General features: G+C 34.7%; 1 protein-coding gene across 7 annotated transcripts in view; it reads right to left on the reverse strand.

Moving 5' to 3' along the window:
- The window catches only part of NLGN1 (neuroligin 1), a 374,128-nt gene that overhangs the window by 169,126 nt on the left and 182,028 nt on the right, over window positions 1-22,974 (reverse strand). The gene's annotated exons all lie outside the window — the stretch shown is intronic.

A 22,974-nucleotide genomic window follows, 5' to 3' on the forward strand; every position in this document is an offset into this window, starting at 1 on the left:
CATTCTCCAGGGTTATTAACTCAAGACCTTTCACAAGCTATGTATTCAAATCCATAAATAGCAAGCATAAATTTTACATAATCTCTAACAATTAATATCTATCACAGATCATGCTTACCTGTTCTCAAAGTACTACCCCAAGTTTTGTCAAAAGGCCTTTCTTAATCTTACCTAAACTATTTCTAAAATATGATAAAAGTAGGAAAAAGCCAAGAAGGTAGACTTGTAGACTTTTTTTTTCCAGAGATATTGTACTAGCAAAATGTCCAGCACTATGTAAGTGACCTATTCTAGACAATTTACTCCATATGATGAATAAAGAGCCCATATAAAAAAAATAATTTGGGCTCAACGTTTAAAGGTTTAAAATTGACATTCAAAAGGAAATGAAAACCAATAATGTGTGGGTTGAGGATTAGCATAGGACTCAGGAAGGAAGATGCCTTTGGAAATTAAAGTTGTGTGTTTACAGAAGGATAAGCAGTGATAAAAATCATGGCCCATTTTAATAAATAGCAAGAATGAAAAAGGAAAGCAGATCACACCGAATACCTGTCTAAATGGCAGTATTTGAACAAAATAAACCAAATCTCTGCATGACAGAGGCTCAGTTTCTGTAACAACTATGATAGTTAAATTCAAGGCTATTGTTATTTCATGTAATAGAGATCCCAGAAAAGAAAATAACTATTTTTTTCAATTTGAATTTGTGGATATATTCTGAAAAGAGAAATTCCAAGCAGTGTTGCTCTATACAGCTTTCATAATGCAAACGTAAAAACTGTTTTGTTTTGTTTAAATGAAGAGAGAAATAGCACATACCTTTTCCATTCAGGTAACACAGTAAATATAAAGAAAATAGTAATAATTATTAATATTAATACCGTTGGTTTTCTGGAGTGAATGATTATTCACTTACAGGATGTAGCTCTGAAGATCTCAAAACACTTTATAAATATTAATGAATGATGACAGCTGTATAACAAATATAGCAATTTTCTGTTCTACAGAACAAGAAACTATGTCACCATCCTTTTTAAACAACAAGTGGATAGGAAACAAAAAGAAACCAACTCTGATTCTCTTCTCCTATATTACAAAGATTGTTCTTCCACTTATGTTTGATATTAAGTGTTGTGCTGCCGCAATACTAAGTATCTTGTGCCTGTATCATTCTTAGACACCATTCTAAAGGGATGGAGAGTCAGATGGATAACATTTTTTCAACACTGTGAAATACTATTTTTGTAGAAAAAACTATCTGTATTCAAGACTCCTTTCATTGGAGACGTTGAATTACATTTGGTGATCATTACCATAATGATGGGAAGGTGGAAAAAATGGAATAAAATCTTGTCTACTCAAAGGGATCATCAGACTCTACTACATTCCTGCAATACGCATTTTTCTATTAAAGGCATATGCATAGAAAATAATGAAAGTACATTTTTTACAGGTCACCTTCATAAAAATTTATTTTTCATTTTTACTGCATTCCAAAACATTAGTTACTTCACTTTTTTTTTTTCCAGAGTGCTGAACAGATATTTTAATAAAAGGTGTGCATAAATGCTATTATGTAATGCTCAGAGAAATGGTAACTCATTAAAAGAATGCAACTGTCAGCATACTGATAAAATTCCCACCCTAACTGTTGATGTGGTTTGGGGACAGTATATTCTTTTGACTAAGAAATGCAGATTAAGTTGAAACCATGATTGTCTGGGAATCTGGGATTTTATTTTATTTTGTGAGTTTGGGAGGAAGTTGTATGAAGGACAAAAACTAGGTATCCATGAACTTGACATGCTTTAAAGAAATGAATTGTACCTTTTCAATTCTAGTACATTTTCTGTGATCTTTTCTGTCTAAATATAAATGTCAATTTTTCCTTTAGACCTCTCATATCACATGCAGTATTTGAGACAGTGAGTGCAGTAAAACTTTCAGAACAGAAAAGGGATAAAGCTACATAGCTATGCTACATCCTGAAGAAGCCCAGTATGCAGTGAGAAAAGTTTTCTACTTACTTCAGGTAAGACAGAAATAGATCTCTCAAAATAATGGAAATTGGAAGAGTGGGAACACGTATCAGACCATGAGATGGGGATGAATGAACAATCAGATGGTCCTACAGATCAAGAAAGTGAGCTTATGATCAGTTCATGAAACTTGACAGGTCAGTATATGAGAGATAAAGAAATGAAATGTTTGGAGAAAAGATGGGGACAGAATGTATGAGCAGTTGGATGTGAAGGATTTGTGCAGCTCACTTTTGGTAAGGCAAAGCTCCAAGTCAGATGCCTGCAAATACTTATAACTACTCATCTTTTCAAGGCCAGAAGTGACCATTACAATCAGTTCCTCTTCCTCATGGAATACTGCAAACTAGAGAATTAAACACCCTTATTACAACAGCTAAACTGTGCCTTTCAAAACCAAAACAAAACAAAATTGAGAAGGGAAATAAATTTCCATCGAATTGCAATGGAAGGTAGAAGATTCATTCACTCAACAGCTATCTAAGGAATTCCTGTCCTCCATACAGGCCAGAAAAATACAATAACTGAGGTAAGGAAAGCTATAGTAAGCAGAGCTGGCTGGAGTACCTCATGTACTGAGCTGAGTTGTTCAGGTCTCCAGTAGATACCTGCATAACGTAAACCTGCAAAAAGCAAGTTGTGATGAAGTTGTAATGAGAAAGCATTGCTGGATTTTCTAAGCAATCAGCCTGGGAAGCCCAGCAGCATGTAGATGTCAGAAGACAGCGCTGAGACTCTGCTGCAGGGAAGCGCTGGACAGAAGAGCCAACTGGCATGGTCTCAGCCACACTGCCTCTGGGCAGTAGTCTCTGAAGTAAGCTATCCAGACAACTGCACCTAGATGTCATTTCAGAAAAATGAATTTCCTCACTCAGAAAACAAGACTGGGAGTAAACTAAAATGCACATAATGTGGTTACCTCAGCATGAAACAGGACATAAGTTTCTTGACAGCTTCGACATATGTTAAGGCTACTGAAATACAACAGCTTTCCCAAATACAACACTCCTCTTTGTAGCTCAACCTCGTTCTTGAAGAAAGATTCTCTTGTGTGACAAGGGGAGCCCTTGTTTCATCAAACTCACAATTCAAGGACATTCCCCTCTTTCTGAACTCCCAGCAATGCCAAGGAGTCCAACTTCTGCCCTCATATAAGCTGTCAGACTCTGCCAGGTGACCCCAGCTACCAGCTCTCACAATGTCATCATACAATTTGGCAGATGCCTGTTGCCAGAAAACCTTATACCTGTCAGCTCAGTCAACAGTATGAGCTAACCTACTGTCACGCATAATTACATCTCAGTGGTGTAACACCTCAGTCAAGGATTCACTACTGGAGCCTCTTAACGGAGCAGTTCAAGAGAGAGGGTAAGTGGCACAAGAGTCAAGAACTCAGAAAGAAGTTTGGAGTCTGACTAGGGCACGTGCAGAGTTCATATTCCCAAAGGCAATCAGTTAGCAGCACACCGTCTGATTGCCCAAAATGTTATAAATGACGTACACAAGGAAATATATTCCCACTTTTTCATAATCATAACTAAGGAGCTGCATTAAAATTCTTTCTACCCCTCTTTCTATGTCGTTCTTAAATAAATTACTAAAAGCTAACATCAAAGAGGAGCAAATAGAGGAGGGAAGTGAAATAAATGAAGTCTACCAGTAATTTTCCCTGAAGAAAAAAAGGAAAAGAAAACTGAAAACAAAGCCCAAGGGAAAAAAAATAGCCATCCAGTATATTCTGTGCCATCGTAAAAGCAAAAAGGAGTAATTTTTCTCAAGCATTTTTATGAGTAAGGAAAAAGTTATCCCTTTTCCCTGCATAGTTTAACACTGTCAGGGGAAACAAGAAAAGCCAGAGGCAAAAACAACACAAAACAAAGACCCCGAACCAACACTGTTTCCCCCAAAATGTTCCTTGCCTGTACTCTAACTTACAAATGCAAATTAGGTTTCTGCTTCACAATGAATAGAGTCAGCAGAATTTTTTTCATGTAAAACCTGTTTAATAAAATTCCTTTTTTTTTTCCTCAAAAAGGTGAATAATAAGAATGAAGGAAGAAGAATATCATCCTGATGGCTCGTCAAAAAGAACTATCTGCAAAAGTTGTTACGACACCAAGGACAATACATCAATATGATCTTTTTAGCAGGCGTACAATCCCAAGGTACTCGATGCCATAACAAGAATTTTAAAAGTTACAAATAAGTAGATATGAAATGATCTACATAATAATTATAGAAATAGCCAACTGTCTACCATCTTTGCATTTCTAATTAGCAGCTGCTCAGATCTGTCTTCTAAGGCCTGACTCATTCTTGTTTGCATTTGATTTCTGTATCACCTGGACCACAGAACATCATCTTCCCAGCTGATGGCATTCAGGACTAAATTTTATATTTTGGGTTTGCTTTCTTTTTAAAAACAAAACAAAACCTTGACCAGAGTTGGAAGTTTTCCATTTGGGTAAGCAAGCAACACCTGTAAAAATGTTTTTATAGCTGTTACAGCAAGAGCCTTTCACAGTGGTTCATAGGCCAATTAGATCTGGTGTCACTAGGACACTGTATAGGACAGTCTAACAATAGTTGGAAGGCTGTTTCTGCCTGAAATTCCTAGGGGAAACAGCCAAACTTGATGCTGGAAAATGGGAAAGTACTGGGAAGTTATCTGTCTAAACTAAAAATACAGGATAAATATTTATCCCATAAAATAGTACAGGACAAAAACTGGAAAGAAAGAATGATGTTCATAATCCTCTGAATTTAAACTTGTGTCCTCACAAGTTCACTGAATCTGGTGCTCTCTCCCATAAAATATATTATAGCTGCAGTGTTCCGTTCCATTTATACTGCTCCCTCTGGTAACTTTGATAGCTCTCATTAGCAGTTGCCCTTGATTTATCCAAACGTACTGGTTAATACATTTAAAAGACAGAAGGAACCACTATTAGCATGTAGAAATACTTATTAAGTAAAGGCAAAGAATTCTGCCTATGGTGATCTCTACAGAGCCTAGAGATTTGTATTTATGTGATTTACATGTGATTTAACAACAGTTAGAATGTGAAAAACAAACAAACAAAAAAACACTTTCATGATTCAAATCAATTTACACTAATTATGACCTGGAAAATAAGAAGAGAAGTCTGAGCTGGATATTAGTAACTTACAAGTTCTAGACAAAAATCAAAACACTCAGATTGCTGGGTTTTTGTATTTTTTTTTTTTCCCTGTTGACACTTATTCATTGACAATGACATAGAAATAACTGAAATTTCAGAGACTTTGGTCACTACCTTCTGTGGGATAGATTTTTTTGAGTAAAATTTCTATAGATTTCAAGCAATCGTTTATGGATACAAAACAGGACAATTTCAGGTAGGAATCCACTTTATACATTTTTACTAATCCCTTAAAAAATGTTTCAGATTTATGCATTCCTACTCCATATAAGTTACAGAAATAGGACAGTAATAAAAGAAATTATTTGTCAGAATCAAGAATGTGTGAAAAATTGCTGTAAAGCAGATGGTTGTCTGTGATGTCAGGAAGAAAAAAAAAGAGAGAGAGAAAGAGAAAAAGAAAGGGAGAGAAAGAAAAGAAGAAAGAGAAAGAAAAATGTAGAAACGAGATACATGTCATACCAATCATTTGGCTCCCCTAATTATTGGTACTTTCACTTAAGTACTGGTTTCTTATTTGTATTCTGTAGAGTCTCATACCTCTTTAAAAAATAGTAAGTTTTATTATAAATTAAACACAATTCTAAAAGGCATCCTTGACTGAAGGACTCCCAGTCTTTTTCTTAAAGATCCCCCATTTTCTGAACATTTTGTTTTGTCTTTTCATGGACCAAGGGATTTGCAAAATCAGCATGTGAGATATCTGAACTAGGTAAATATTGATCAGCCTGTTTGTGCCAGCATTTTCGGATGACTAAGTTAGTAGGAGGAACTATCACCTTTGCTTCTCATTGACCCAGGGGTGAGCTTTTGGAAAGTCTATTTTCTTGTATCTCACCTGGGATGTGTTATATGCATTTTATGGGGAAATCATTAAGCTTAAACGTGTTTCATAAACTCATGTGATACCTCAAGTACATGCCAAGCATTACCACATAATAATTGTAGCCTATATGCGTGCCTGTGTGTATTCATATAAACACATACAGGCAAGTACAGACACATTTTTTGTGCAGTAAGCACAGAGGAGCCATGCTGTCTTTCTTACAAGACTTTCTATGACTGATGTCATTAAGGATAGGAATAACATTGCATATACAGTGATTGCTCTATGGTAACAAATTCTTAGTATTTAGAGAAGTTTCTGATTTCTTCTTTTATATACCATCCCAAAGATTTATTTATTTATTTATTTTATAGAACCAGCAACAATTTTTCCTGCTACAGAAACATTGCAGACCAATATACCTTGAAAAAGTATCCACCTAAAAAGGTTCCATAGAAGATGTTTGCCAAAATCTCTGCAGTCTGTTGCTCTGTACAGTGAATATTTAGGTGGCACAGTCAAAAGCTTGACTACATACTCACCATCAGGCCTCAGTGACATTGCTCTTTAGAAAACTAAGGCATTTGGGCTTGCTGTTTTTACTGATTAGTGAAGCAAGATTTTTTATGTTCCCTTAGATTTCCTTGTTGTTTGTCTGATAGATGTTGATACTCTTAACTGCTCAGGCCTTGATGTGGCAAATATATCCACATGAATGTAATTACTGGAGGTGAAACAAACTGGACCACTTACTGAGAAGAATATTCATGTACTTAAAAACTTGATGAATACTTAAGCTGCTGGTTTGAGCTAAGGAAAACCGTATCAATTTTAGACAATGGCATTACTTCAGTAACATCTTTGATGCCCAGAATCTGCTTGAAGAAACACTTGATAACATAATTTTTCTTACGATTTTGCTGTGTTAATTGTGGGATTGAAAACCAGGCATTGCATTGTAGTTTCAAAGTCTCATACATAAAGGCAAAATAAATAGCCAATCACTTTTTAAACAGATAAGAACAATTGTCTTCCTCTTTGGAAACCATAGCTTTTAAAATTTTCCCATGTGACCTGACAGAAATCACAGCATCTCTGAAATACTAAACAAAAAGCTGAGTTGATTTTTACAAAACATTGCCTTAGCCACTGACATACAAACTAGACCTGAATTCACCTCAATTTCTGCTACAAGAATGGTAAAGTTAAAACATTTCAGTTGGAAGATTTATGTTGAGTAAGCCAGAAAGTATTGCAATGAGTAAAACTCAAAGAAGAATTAAAATAGAATGGATCAAAATATAGCTGAGACTTTATAGAAGTGTAAGAGACCATTTAATTACTAAACAGTATTATTTCTTGCATGGTGTGTCATCCAGTATCAAGGGAAACATGATGATATCTGTAACGGTATAAATTTCCACGTAAATCTAGAAAGTCTTTCACTGTGACAGATCAGTAAAACAAAGCCAAAAATATTACAAAATGTCTGAATATTCCCAAAGGCCTGAAACACAAGCACCGCAAAATCAACAAGCTTTTGTGTAAGATAGATCACTGAAATTAATTTGGGAAATATGGAGCTGCAAGCACTGTAGTACAAATGGCATATAGCCTATCTGACTGAACTGCAGTTATTCCTAGGACCTGCTTTTGCTGTAGATATAGGGTACAACAGTAATATTAAGGTCATATCCTTCCTTAAATGCCCTAAAAGTTCTCATAAAATTCTGTTCCACCTTTATCAGACACCAAATCAGTATGCTGCCTGTGGCCAGGGTTAGGTTTGTATTGTGCTTGTGCCCTTATAAGAAGAACTTGCCCTTCATGTTTGATTGGAAACTCAAATATCTGTTTTGTTTCAAAATCCTCTGAGAAATCTTACTTTATAATGAATATAGTGTCAAAAAATGTCACTTATACATTGGCTTCCTCTATAAAAGATTTTTTTGGAACAAGCTGTGGTTGCACTGCAGTTCAGTAGTTCACTTTGTAACAGTAGCACTTTGCAACTCCACTTTGAGGAGGCTGGAGTCCCATAGGGAACTATTCTTTTTTCCAGTATATTTGACATGTTCAGCTGTTAGTGCTTATTATGGTCATTATGAGCTATTACTGCTCATTATGCTGTTAGGCAGATGACACCTAGATTTACTGAGCTAATGATGATGGGGGTGGGAGAACCTTTCTTTTTAGATACACAAGTGATCAAAAAGGACAGCTAAAATATCTTGGAGATGAGAGAAAGAAAAAAGAGGTATTGAAAGAAACACTATACTTTGAAACTCAAAACAGTGATAGAAATTCACGTACGCCATTTGGTATTATCTGTACACATGCCAGTTACATGCATCTCCCTCTGTTTTTCTCCCTACTAAGCTCTAGAAACCATATAACTCAACTACTGGAAACAACAATGAATCTAAGCTAATTAGAAGAATAATTCAGATATTACTGTTCTATTTTCTCTGTGCCATCCCTCATGCAATGACACATTTTACTTCGGCGACTTTCTTTACTGATACAATTTCAGATAGCCTTAGGCATTACAATTTAATTATTCTCTAAAGCAAAAATAGAAATATTGGCATAGGCAGTTTCTGAAAATAATATTGAGAGCTATGCAATAACAGGCCTGTCTGGAAAAACTATTTCGATTACACATTTGCTTTTTCCATTTTCTATTAATGCAAACCATATACCATAAAAAAGTAGCAAAAAATGCATGTCCCATAAAAAAATACAGCAGTGGCTGACCAATTAAGTTGCTTAAATAACAGTTATCAATGTAGTCATTTTTTCTTCAATCATCATTATTTACTTTTTAAAGATCTAGAGGCATTATTTGGGGAGAAAAATACAAGACTAGCTATGATATTGGATTTCATTTCACTTGGAATTAAGCTTTTTATGGGAAGGACAAGAGATTAAACACAACTTTCTGAAAAATAGATGGATAATAATGCCATATTTCTGGTTTCTCTTCTGTTACTACTCCAAATGTAAGAATACAGCATACTCTAGCTTTCAGATCTACACAGGTCCTTTATTAACTTCCCTATGGGTCACACAATTCAACACAGCACTCAAGCTCCTTGACGTGAAATCCTGGAATAGAGTCTCTGAGGGTGCACAGTACTGCAATAGCTTTAAGTATTATGCACTCACTAGTGTAAAGTGCCTAGTATAAGCTGCAGGATCAAGGGAAAGGAAATGCCATTGCTACCTGCTATTTGGTGTAGAACAACAAGCAAGTAATAATCTTTCCCCTCATGGTTTCCACTCAGCTGCATACAGGCAGGCAGCGAGGCCAGTGTTCACTGGCTGAGAAACAAAACAAATGCGATCACAATGAAAACGTAGAATGAGATATATCTTATTAATCTGCTTGTTGCATCCCAGAAATCAAATAATTCAACAGTACACAGCTACAGTACAGGAAGTCTCAGGTTCAAAAGCCCTCTCTCTCTCTCTAATGAGCCAAATGAGACAGTCATTAATAAATTGCTCAGGTACAACTGACGGATAAATAATATGCAGGGATATTAGCATAATCCAGAGATAGGTTTAACAACCCGGGTATTTCCAGTATTGTCTAGTCTGCTGAGAAACAATTGTAAAGTACATCAAAATATGTTGTTGTTGTTTTTCCGTACATCAAGCCCAAACATCTTATCACCGCGTTGTGATACATCATACCAGCTCAAACTTACGGTGTGTCAGTTCTTTCCTGCTAGCCAAATTTTTAGCAGCGGCAATCACTAGAGAAAAAATTATAGAATAAATATGTATATCCTTCATCCTCTGATAGATCAAAATGGAAGTCTTCTGTCAGTAACAACAGCTTGTGTCAACTTCAAGTGAATATCATCATGACAGGAGCAATATAACATATAAATAAATATAAATAAATATACATTCTGACTTAATTTCCTAATTTTTGCTGAAGAAATCTTCTGAGTAGTTTTTTTGCACTTGACTGAGCATTGTCTCATGGCTAATCCTGCACCAATAATTACTATCTAGTGCCTTCCTTGTGATTGGGATAGTATTTTCCAAGAATTATATTGCCAGATGTCATAAATGCAGTGGACAATTATATCACATTGCAAATACAGGGCTTGATCCAACACAATTAAAATTAATGATTTTTTTATTGCCTGAAATTTGCCAGAATCAAGGCCACTATTAAAAGATACGGTCAGACTTTTAAAAGCAATCTATGCTTTTGTGATAGAACTAATGTTATAGTATGCGATATTCTTGCAACTATCTTGTATGGAGAAAAGTTAGCATGAGTGTGGCTTTAACTGAAAAAAAAAAGTTTTCAATGTACAGTTTTTGTTTTTAAATATTTTTTACTGTTCTGGTCCAGTAAAATACTAAAAGGTTTTATCAGAATAATCAAGAACAAGAAACTATTTTTCTATGTGACTTTAGAATAAACAATATTTATAATAGATATATAAAAGAAGTAGGGCCAGATTGAAATCACACTTCTTCTACACTGAAAAATATTCAAAAGGGAAAAATTTTCCCATTTCCATCAGAGCAAAGTTTTGCTATTTTCTACACTGTATTCTCCAAGGCTCAGATTCTATAAACATCTATTATATGTTAATTTTATACATGTAAGCAATCTAACTTCTATCAGTAGAACTCTTCACAGTCATAGTTAATCAGGAACAACAGAAATAATGAGCCATTGTAAAATCACAAAAATCAATTTTAGCAACAAAACGAGGCATACAGAAAGAAACGTTAAACTCATTTTTTAAAGGGTCTAGACTTTCTACTCTACTCTTTCTATTTATCATTCTTTTGAGACAGCCTCCCTTCCATCCCAAATTGCCATCTTGCTTCAGACTGATATAAAGCCATGGTAGAGTCACTGACATCTCTTTGGAGTTGTACTGTTGTAACTGAGAGAAAAATTTAGCATTAAGAAATCTTTAAAAGCTTTTACTTGAGTGTTATTAAAGAAGGATGTTGAGGTTAGCCACATCCAGAAAGTGAGAATGAGCTGGACACCTGAGAGAACTGTTCGCCTCAGCAAGGAGCAATGTGCAAATGGCACAGCTTCAGACCTGAGAGCCCAGTTATAATTGTATTTAGAAAGTATAAGCAAAACTAAGAAACTTAAAAAGAAGTAGACATCTTTCTAAAGAGATTTTCTACTTCTTTCTCGTGTAGGAGAACATGGAAATTATAACAAATGAGAATAGTGGGGTACAGTAGGAAATGTAATTTTATCTAATGGAATTAAAAGAAGCACTGATCTTTTTTAGTTATGTAACCTGCAATTGTGCTCCTGGTTTTGAGTAATCTCATATACTATTATAGTGCTTTCATGATCATCATTACTCAGTACTTGATAAAAATTCCCTTCTATACTGTGGTGTGTTAATGATCAGAGCACTTTGAAGAAAATATTTAATAAACACACATTTAATGTTGCTTTAAACCACACAAAATGGTAAAACACCTACACTCTCCCTTTCCTTCTTTTGGTATAGACATAAGAATGTTTTCTTTCATAGCATAAAAAGAAAAAGGAATTGTGAATTTTATTCTGCACCAAACAACTGTTTGTTTGTCGTGCTGAGTGTTAGTGCTCACCCAGGTAGCAATGTTTTATAGCCTGAAGATCAAAGTGCAGCTTACCCATCAAAATCACATTCAAGCCTTTGTTTATTACTCTCTTAACCTTTCATCTGCACTTCATGTGCTTTACACAGCACTGAAAAATACAAATACAAAATAATGTTCAGAAAGCCCTGTCTTGGTTAGATCTTTATTTTTTGACTTATTTTAGTATTAACAAGTTCTTTTTTTTTTTTAATTCTTTCATCACTAAAATCAGTTATAATCCTTCTGAAAACTGAGTGATTTAATATATAGAATAAATTTTCTGCTTTCAGAAGAAAAAAATGGAACTTTATTTTCATTCACCTGTGATATTTACATTAAAGAGTCAATATTAATGCAAAACATAACGAAATAATGAGTTTTATCAATAGCATTGCTTTCACTTTCATATTCTTTTAAATTAACATTATTTTAGGAGGGTTTTTTTAAGGAAATGCATCAAAAGCTATCAGATGTATGTAAACACTCTCAAGGGAAAGGAAAACAAGACCATTTATCAGTCATATTCTTGGAGAGAGATCCCCAAAGATGTATCTAAAACAGCCTTCTGTATGCTGCAAATTGTTAAGCACAGGACATTTAACCTGCTTTTTGCAACTGCTTCATTTTAAAGCATTTCACTACTTGCATTTACTGAGAAGCTTCTATTAAAAGCACCTTCAAACTGCTTTATACATGTCAATTGTAGAAAGCTATTAGCTGTAATTGGCAATTTAATTTTTTTTTCTTTTGCTGCTTTTAGTGTATGATCAGCTTCCAAGAAGTAAGGTTTCAGAATTTTGCTAATGTACCCTAAGCGATGTGTTCACCCATGGCGTAGGCAGTTTTTAGTTAAGAAATTGGTCTTCATCAACATGTGATTTTTCAATATGTGTCAAGAGATATGAAAAAATAAGTGCGCAGGAATTGCAAAAATGGTGTGGAAAAGGAACAGTGAGATGAGTGAGAACACAGAGGAAACATCTTAGCATGATGAAAGCAAAGGAAAAAACAGAATGCCAAATAGGTCATTGGTTGGTAGGCTGAACCTAAATAATTGGCATCAAACTGAATCAAGCCTACATTTCATGGGTGTAGGTTAAATCTACATTGGATTCCTTCTTAAGAGAAAAAGCAGGTGAAGAAGGGGGAGAAAAAGCAGTCTTCCACTCACATAACTTGCAGGTAGTGTTTAGGACTCAGAATCAGGAGTTCCTTATCAGAAAACTCAAATTCCAATTGAAAAAGCTACAGCATAAGATTTCACTTGATCCAACCTGTGACCATGTTATTCTTCATCCCTCAATATTTAATTTCTGGATAATACTAGGATAACTGTGGGGTTTATCCACAATTTCTTTGTCTTCCAAAGAAACTGTTCTGGGTGGCTATTCCCACTCTTCTGAAAGTGGCTGAACAGCTGCCTGCCAATGGGAAGCCACGAATGGATTCCTGGTTTTGCTTTGCTTGTGTGCGCGGTTTTTGCTTTTCCTAGTGAACTGTCTTAGTCTCAACCCAGGAGTTCTCGCACTGTTACCTCTCTGTTTCTCTCCCCCATCCCACCTGGGGATGATTTCCTGTGAAGATGCATGTTTTTGGAAAAATCTTCCTCATTCTATATAAGCTTAAATTGAAGCCAGTGAAAACGAAACCCTTTCACATGCTTGTTTTCATTTCTTTTGGTGCCCTGCATGCTTTGCAGTGGCAGGTTAAGAGCCATGTTCTGAATATGTTTCTGCTGGGTGCTGCAACTTTGCAGGATGACTTGAACAACAAGTAAGTATTAGTGGACATTGATCATCACAAGTAATTTTGTTTCTTTCAGAGCGAGATTGATTATCTTTCCCTAAATTGTGCAGATCTCCAGGGAGGATATGCTGAAGCACCACAGAGAATGTAATGATAAAAGGTTTTAAAGGACTCAAAAGTTTTAGCACCAGAAGACTGACTAAGCGCTTGTGTAAATGAAAAGTGCATACGTCATGACAAAAGCCAGGGAAAGGAACTTTGTTTATCTATTTCTATCATCCAACAACTAGCATTCAATCCTTAATGGGAAATACACCTGCTCAGGCCCATTTTTCCAACACAAAAGCAGAGAAAGACCCACATAATGCTAGTGCAATATTGAAAAGTCTCCAGTTATACTGGAACAATGTGATGAGCTGTATGGGGGTAGGCTGCGAAGGTGCTTACAACAACAGGAATAAGAGAGAAAACCAAAGACATTGTGCCACTTTTCCTTGTCGCTCTGGGCAGCAGAACTGCCATCTCCTTCATGGGCACTGCAGCCAAGTGGCTCTCCTACAGACGTAGCATAGCTTCTTTGGTGCAACACACACAGTATTTTCTATTTGTGGTTGGTCCTAGTGAGAATAGATAAGGTTCTAGCAAAGCTGAGGATCTTTTAATGACAGCTGCTTGCAACTGTTTTGCATGAGGTCTTGTTCTGTGGTAACCTGGAATGGGTCACAAGGCAGCATTGTCTGCAGGAAGAGGGTTTCTTTTCCATGTCTGCAAGATAATCCAAATTATTTCTGACCCTCTGATGCACCTTTGACACTATAGCCATGCAATATTTTTTTTTTTCATATTTTGTATGTCTGAAGAAAAAAAGATTAAGAGTGAGCATTTATCGTAGTTAAAACTCTTCAAAATTATTGGTTCCACTACACCTGTTGAATATACTCCTGTTGGTAAATTTGTTTGTCCACAGTACTTACAAAAGAAACTTTAGATGTTGAATTTTGTGATCACTGGAAAATGAAGACAGAAACTTATTATCTAACCCTAACATTTAAAAAGCACAATTCCAGCTGGAGAAATCCCATATTAGAAAAGACTTACACTAGCAGGGTCAAGCCAAGTGAACTCTTTTTCCTTCATTTTCTTTTAAAAATAAAATGTATGAAATAGTAAGATCCTTTCCATTCTAAGTTCTCTTTTTAATATAAATTTAAGAAAGCTAATGAGAAACAAAACCCTATCGATGCGCATTCATACAACTATTAGCTATGAAAATAGGAAAAACTCAGTAGCAAAATGGTTTGTAAGTTTTGAACACACAGGACGTGCAAGCCCATGAAGTGTTAAAAGACAAAATTTTAAATTACTGGAAAGAAATGGTGAAAAGAATGTTAATACTCTTTTTATTGTGAACATTTCCCTTTTAGTCTGTCATAAATTAGCCCTCCTAGTTAAGGACTATATAAAAGGGAAAGGAAAATATTTAGAGAATTTTTTTCAAAGAGGCATGTAACAATAAAGTGAGTAATTATAATAGCATTAGGACACTCAGGAGTGTATTTTACAGGGTCATTAATATGGTTCATGGATAGCTGAAAGCACATGGCCTTTGGCCTCATGCCTCACAACACACATGGGGCATACATTAATGGCTCTGTAAAGCACACCCTATTGTGTCTCGGTGCTTTAATAAAGCCTTGCAGATGAAATGCAAAACCATTTTCAGTTGAGCTAGAGTACTTTGCTGAAGTTGAAAGGGAAATTACAGTCACAAAAGCAAATCAACTAATGTGCAATGCATTGTACTGACAGTAGAGATGGAAACAAACTTTCTGGGGAGGAAATTAATTCACCCGTATGTTTCTTGTTGAAATCAGTAAGATGATACCAATAAATGCTTAAAGTCATAGGCCATTAGAACTTAAATAAGGAAAACAGGTTAGGGACATGTTTGCCTTTTCTTTTTGAATTTATTTGGATCTATAGGGCACTATGCCATTTCTCTATGTCTGTTTTGTACTTCTGTACTGAACACTTCATTATCACCTAATTAAAAACAAAGCAATCTAAAAATATTTTAGAGCATACTACTGGCAATGGAAAATTGCTCAGCCAGAATCCTGGTGAAAAGTGTTGAGAAGATGAACAAATTCTAATGAATATGGGAGATTTCATGAAATCAACATTCACCAGAAGACAGAAATGTGCAGGAAAAATCATTTTTAAAATCAGTAGATTTCTTGAACATGTAGTGAATGCCTCAGAGAAAGACTGCTCACCATTTTTTATTCCATTTCATTAAAATTTTGGCACATAAAGAGTGAAATATTACTGCAGAATAATGAAAAAAAAGTTTAATTTCTGTCTTGCTTCTCATTTTGAGCAATGATACATTAAGAAATTTCAAACAGTTAAGATATGTCACCTTACTTTTTTCAAAGATGTTTAGCTTGCTACACGTACAACATAAGAGCGACTCAAAACACTTCAATAAAGATGTTAGTATCTATTATTTGTGTTTTGTTGAAGGCAGTTTTCATATTTGCTTAACAAGGGGTGTTAACCAATATCTATCATTTACACTGGCCTTTTGTAGACCTTCACCTAGCAGTTTGTTGTTTAGTGTATGTAATCAAATTTAATTTTCAATAAAATAATATTTATTTTTTCAGTGTATCATGGAATGTAATAAATCAGTATATCAACCAATGCAGTCTTATATATATTGCAGTTGGAAAGTAATGCAAATTGCTATATTTTAGTGTACATTTTTTCTGTGTTAGCTAAGGTGGTCATCTGCACACAGATCACCCATTAAATTGAAGAATTTAGGACCTATACTGCTGCCAAGAGAGTTTTGGGTCCTTAAATCTAGTGCTCACATTACTCTTTTCAGCTGTTAAAAAGTTCTGTTACAACCTTAAAATACAGATCTTGTTCAATTGATTCAGAATTATCACGAGGCATCACATAAAGAGTATCAGGTCAGTATTTGAGTTACTACCTCTATATGTAAACTACATTGCACACACACACAAAAAATAAAAATTGAGCAATATTAAGCATTTGAAATGTGTGAAAAATGAGAGCAACATTTCAACAATTGCAAATGAAATTCCTGCCAAGTTATCTATTGCTACCAAGGTCCAACAGCATACAGAATTGCTTCATTTTAACTTAAGAAAACTTGAAACTATTTAAATATATGTAATAAAACAAAATGAGTTGGGACTTCAGAAGCATGCTATCTTCATGTCCTGCTACTTCTATAAAAAGTTTCAAATAAATCTTCATTTGCTTCATTTTGGTGTGAATCAGAGGTTAGGGAAGGCACAGTGGAGGCCTTACTTAGGAATGAAGATCACCCGGCCCACTGAGACTGGGTACAGATCTAGCCTAGAGGTTGAGCTGTGGCATATTTCTTACTACCTTCCAGCCTTGGTTGAAAATCAGAATATTGGAAACTCAGAGGATTATTTCAGTGTTGGAATACTCTGCAGTGAGATCAGATTGCAACAAAGTCCTAATTCATCCCCACCTCTTGGCTTGCAAAGACAGATCCTTTCCTGGGAAGTCTGGCATCCGGCAAAAGCAGAGCAGACTAAATTCTGTTTGCTTGTAAGGACAGGGCCAAGTCTGGCATCCTGACAGGTCTACCATCACAAGACACAAAAAGGCTTGGGATGTTATATAGTATATAATACAGGTTATTTTGTATACATGAAACATCTGTAATATTGTAGAATGGAGGTTTTGCAAAGGGATCAATGATAGCATTAAACTAATTTGGTCAGATATTACTTGAAGGAAAGTGAAGATAGAAATACATATCTAGATGATAAGAATTACAAATACCTTCACGTAAGATAATTGGGTCAAAGATTTTGATATTTTCTGAGGCAGTAAGATGTCTATAATTTGTCTTCAGTGAATGCTTTCTCCTTCCTATTTTGCAAATATTATCAAGTTGAAGTTTATTATGAGCTCAAAGATTAATCTGCTATTTGGAAAAACTGGAATATTTTTATTATATGATTAAATATTGATCAAGAGAATTTATCTTACAAGAAATAAATTTCTCTTTACAGAAATGGCATAAACTGCTCTTATGCCAAAATTAATAGTTTTAAATTTGCTATTTTTTATTTTTCTGTTTACCAAAAAGAAGTCTAGTGACAAACATTAGAATAAACCTGTTACTTAAAGTGTACCTGTACCAAGATGGAAACCTATTCAGTGGCAAACAAAATGATGTCTTTGTGCCCTGAAAAATAAAGAAACAAGTATGTAGCCATCTATCTAAGCAGATAGATAATGTCAATTTGTTGTGCTAGAAAAAGCACAAATAGAAAAGAAATGGTTCATTTTAAAAGTGCACTATATATTCAGGGTTCCCATTTCATAAATATTTTGCCTGCTGTGCACTGCAGTTGACCCTTTAAACATATCTAGTCAATAACCTATTGTTTACTGCAAGTCCATTTTGTCATTTTGATGGTACAGCTTCAAGTGTGGCAATCTTCCTTTCTCTGCTTCACTGCGTACACGACTCCCTTTGGCTGGTACTAGCTCACAAAGCCACTAAAATGTCATTAATTAGAGCTGGTTTGAGATCCAAATGCTAATTCTATTAACGAACCTATGAAATTAGGACACTGTAAATCTAGATGAGCTATGCCTGGGCGTCCTGCAATCTGGGCTGACCAGAGGTTACCTACTATATTAAATAAGAATTGTCTAATATATTATTAGAATTTTAAGTATGTGTAAATCAAACCATGTGGACTACATCACAAGAGGGAATAGACAACTGCAATATGCTTTCTACCTTAGCCTCTTCTATTTATCCAGCATCAAATTCATTTGGAGTGTTTCATACCGTGAAACAGTAATGGCCAAGGATAAGGTGGGATCAGATAAGGCTTTCTGGACAAATTCCCTGCTGTGTAACCACAAAATGATAAAAATTCATTTATAAACAACTTAATATCTACAACTCTAATGGAAACTTGTCTCCATCAGAGTGTCCCCAAAAGTATTTATGAATTACATTCTTTATATGTTCTTCCAATTCAGAAAACTTAAATGAATGATTTTTAACTGCACGTTTTGATGTGTTTTGTTATTAATTTCTCATCTTTACTTTCAAAGTAATGTACTTTTAATTAGGCAATAATATATAATTTCTTATTCATCTATCATTTTTACTCAAACATATTGGGAAAGAGAGAGTAGAAAAAAGCTCATCAGAGACCCTTTGGTGGTACAGCAAAGTCAGAATAAAATGCCATCTCCTGACAGCACCTTTAACGTTTCATAAAAAGATAATGGATGTGCTTGTCACTGCCGTTAATGATCAAACGTTTTCCCAGCTTTACTGGATATTAAATTGTGAACTATAAAAGAAAACTCCACAGTCTAAGCAATGTAGCAAAAAGAATCTTACTGCATTTTTTTTTTTTATCTCCTCTAACTAAGATAAACCTTCTTATTCCATTGCTACTTAAACTGAATAGTCACTATGACATAGGTGGGTAAAGTTTACTTCTATTAAAGTGAAGAGGCTTATTTTCAGAAGCCAAGACAACTCTCCAGGTTGCAGAACAGGGCATGATTGGTTATATGTGCAAGAATGCTGAAGTGACACAGGACACTAATTCATCAAAATATCTTTAAGAAGTTGACTAAAGTTTTTCAAATCTTCATAAAGCAATTTTTGAAAGGGTTATGTCTAAAATTACTGGATGTTTTTGAGAGCATCTATTGAACAAATTGAAAATATATTAGAAAAATATCTTCTCTAATATTTTCAGTAGCACTACCATGACGGAAAACTAAAGAGGCAAGACAAGAAAAAAAAAAAATATCTGGTGGTAACAATACAAAGTAAATGATTACCAAAATGAGGATCAATCAGTTTAACAGATTAACACTGAAGAAATCACACCTACTTTGAAAGCACTGAAAATTTTTAGTTTTCTGTTCCACTTGGAAGGAGGAAAAAAAATCAGAACAGAACAAGACAATATCTTCCAGTCAGCAAAAGAAACAAACAAACTAGGATAACTGTTTTCTACTCAATTGTCTACTCAATTGTCAAATATCTACCAACTATCAGGTGACAATAATCCAGTTAGTCTTGAATTAGCAACAGTGCCTTCCCTCTCCTCGAAAGGGAAAACTGCTTATAACTAAAGGACTTTGACCAAGACAATCTCATTTATGGGTGTATGTTCATTTTGGCATAATTTATAGTCTTACAGACTGTTTGCTTTACCAATGTAAATGTTATTCAGAATGCCAAATGGAAAATACAAAATATGTATATTTTTTCTTTTTTCTTACTTTATTACCACCTTCTAACCCAGATCCTTAGAATGACGGTTTACTACCACATAGAGAGGAAAAATTGGGAAATTTAAAGCAGTGCTTAACCTAGAGATTGCTCTGAATCATTCTTCCACCCCCCAATTCAATTTAATTGTGAGCTGCATTAAAAATGTTTTTCTTTCAGTTCTATTAAATTCCTGTGGTTAAAAGATAATAAAGAGCAAGAAATATAAATTAATAAAATTAATAAATGAATATGCAGTCTGCATAAATCTGTTCCCTCCTTTCTCTTCCCTCTTGGAAACTTAAGCTAAAGGAGAAGCAGCCAATACTGACCCAAAGCATTCTCCTTTTCTAAAAATACCTTTCAAAAGAAAGAACATAGAAAACAGCATTGGTAGTATTAAATCTGTCTATCACAATCTGTTCTGGATGTTAAATATATTCCATTTATAATCCTTTTACATTTATTTTATGAAATTTAAATAATAAAAACTGCTTTTTACCGGTTGGAGATATTTTAAATAAACATTTGAAGTCTTAAATTAGTTGAGTTCAAAATCGAAACTGGTTTTTACATCCATCCTTTCCTAAAAACAAGTGATAAAAAAATATTTCTGCACTTACTTCTATGCTGTCCTTCAAGGATATTAGACCACTCATGCAGTATTTCTCACTAGACAAGATTGCTTGCACAAGACTTGCATTTAAAGAGATTATAATGAAGATATAAATAGTCTGTTTCCAATGGCTTCTTTCTGAGTACTCCCAGAGTTTCCAGAGCAAACAATTCTCTTTTCCATCTAATCAATATCTAAGGAAAGATTTTAACAGACTTTCATTCTCAGACTTGCTTCAGATAAAGACAAAATTGACCCAGAGAACTCACAGGACTTTTGTTTGTTTTTTAACTGCACTTGCTTCGTACTTCAATTTTTATCATTATTTTCTCTTTACCAATGAGATTTCACTTTCAAGTGTTCTAAAACTCTAGTAAGGAGCAAATCTTGCACCTCCATAAAATGTAGGTCCTCAAGGAGAGTAGTCTATAGGACAAAGATTGTTTCAGATCAGAATAACAGGAAAATAATCTGAATTGCACCTAAAGCTGTCTACAATGGATTGAAGAGTACCAAAAGGAATCTAATACAATAGCATATCCTCCCTTCCCATCACTATCTGTCTGGAAGAAAATGTTTCTGTTGCAGCCCTAAACATTTATTTAACTGGCTTCCTTGTTAAGAAATGTCACAGTGAGAATCCTGGAAAAACAATGGCAGAACTCCTAGGGCTCACACAGATCACCTACATTAAAACATACATCCATAAAGACTGATACAAGAAAACCAGACTAACAAAGGTCACATGAAAATGGGAATATGGACTTCATTTTGTCCCTACATCTTCACATGTGGACAAAGGAAGTAAGGCCCTGTACAGCCAAGCATTTTAAACAGCAATTAATTGACATTAGTTCTCATGCAGGACAGTGAAGCTCAACCTCTCACCTTATGGGATGTGAGTCAGATAAGAGAAACTGAGAATTTGTCAGCTGTGTATTTGTAAAACCTTATCTTATTTAATGTGACTGCAATTGGTAATGATCTGCCATATAGTGATGAACAAGAGTTTCTCTATGCTGATGAACAAGAGTTTGGAACAACAAAAATAAAAGTTGATATCTAGTATGATTACACAAAAGTCCAACTTTGAGGCTATCTCACACAGTTATCTAAAGACCAGGAAACATAAAGACAGCCAGAAGAAAATGCAAACTGTACAGATTTTCTTTTCTGATTACTAGCATGTTTCTACACTGCCTATTTAGAGATGTCATCATTATTAATTTAATACATGACAGATAAGCATCGTACCAGACACAAAATACATGACTGACTTCTACTTTTAGTTAAAAGGTACATTTATTATACTAAGAAAACCCTACAAGCCTGGCACAGGGTTATTTTAGCTGAGTTGAAGGTAATTTCAAGTATTCATACCAATCACTGGATTCTACTCTGAGTTTTAGCGGTTTTAATGTAATAGGTCCCACTTAAAAGAAAATTAGGTCTCTGCCCCTTGAGGCTCTGTAAAGACCACAAAGCCCAAAGAACCACAAAAGCACGAACATGAATGAAATCCTCCTAAGCTCAATAAGATGTTAGCAGTTGGTTACCTCAGGGATCAGTGTTGAAATTACAAAAGGAAAAGCCATTACCATCAACATATGTGAATTAATTCTCATCTTTCAAGCAACTAGTACTTTCAAACACTGCAACTACAAGTGAATTTAGGAATCTGAATATATAATTCATAAAAATAAACAATGCTTTCAGATAATAGCTACTGTATTACTGGACAGAATACCCTACTAGTATATAATGCAGATAAATGTTCAAAACTTCACGGACAAGAGCACTGGTATAAAAATAAAATATTGATTACAGAGACAGATTACAGATTATATATTATTAACTGCAGCACTAATATATGCCTAAGGGCTTGAAGTAAATAGGCAGACAAGAGAAGGGAGAAAAACATACAAAATATCAGGATTTCCTTGCTTAAAGAAGAAAATCACAAATGAAACCTCTAACTGAATGCTAAGAATACTAACTGGAAGCCAATAACGTTTATGATCTTTCCGGAAAATAAAAAACACATGTAAAACATAACTACAATAGACAATAGACTATTTTTCAAAATCTAGGTTAAAATCTATTCCCATCAAAGATTCCATCAAGACACTTCATTAAGTATCTTCATGCACAAAATTTTAATACATATGAAGCCATTGGAGATAAGTTATCCAGATGAGCAAACCAAAACAAATAAATTCAGGTATCATCCTAAATGAGTTCAGAACATGAAGAAACAAAGCACCAATGAAATAAAATGATCATACAAAAGAAATCAGAGTAGCAGACATTGCTATTGCTCACAAACTGATAATAAAGTTCACTGGTCCTGAGAACTAACTTGCTGCTATGAAAGACACCTATCTTATCAAGCCACGTCAGATATTACAGGGAACACTCGTATACCCATGCAAGTATTGTGAAATTACTGTACTGACTTCCATAATACCCCAGAATTGAATTCCTGCTTTCAGGAGCCTTAGCAATAAATTTGTCAGTAGAATATGCAGAACAAAAGAAACAATCATGCAATTGTCACAAGAACTGTCAAATGTGCATCATATATATGACTACAGTGAATA

Source organism: Cygnus olor, chromosome 9 (assembly GCF_009769625.2).
Source record: "Cygnus olor isolate bCygOlo1 chromosome 9, bCygOlo1.pri.v2, whole genome shotgun sequence".
Taxonomy (NCBI): domain Eukaryota; kingdom Metazoa; phylum Chordata; class Aves; order Anseriformes; family Anatidae; genus Cygnus; species Cygnus olor.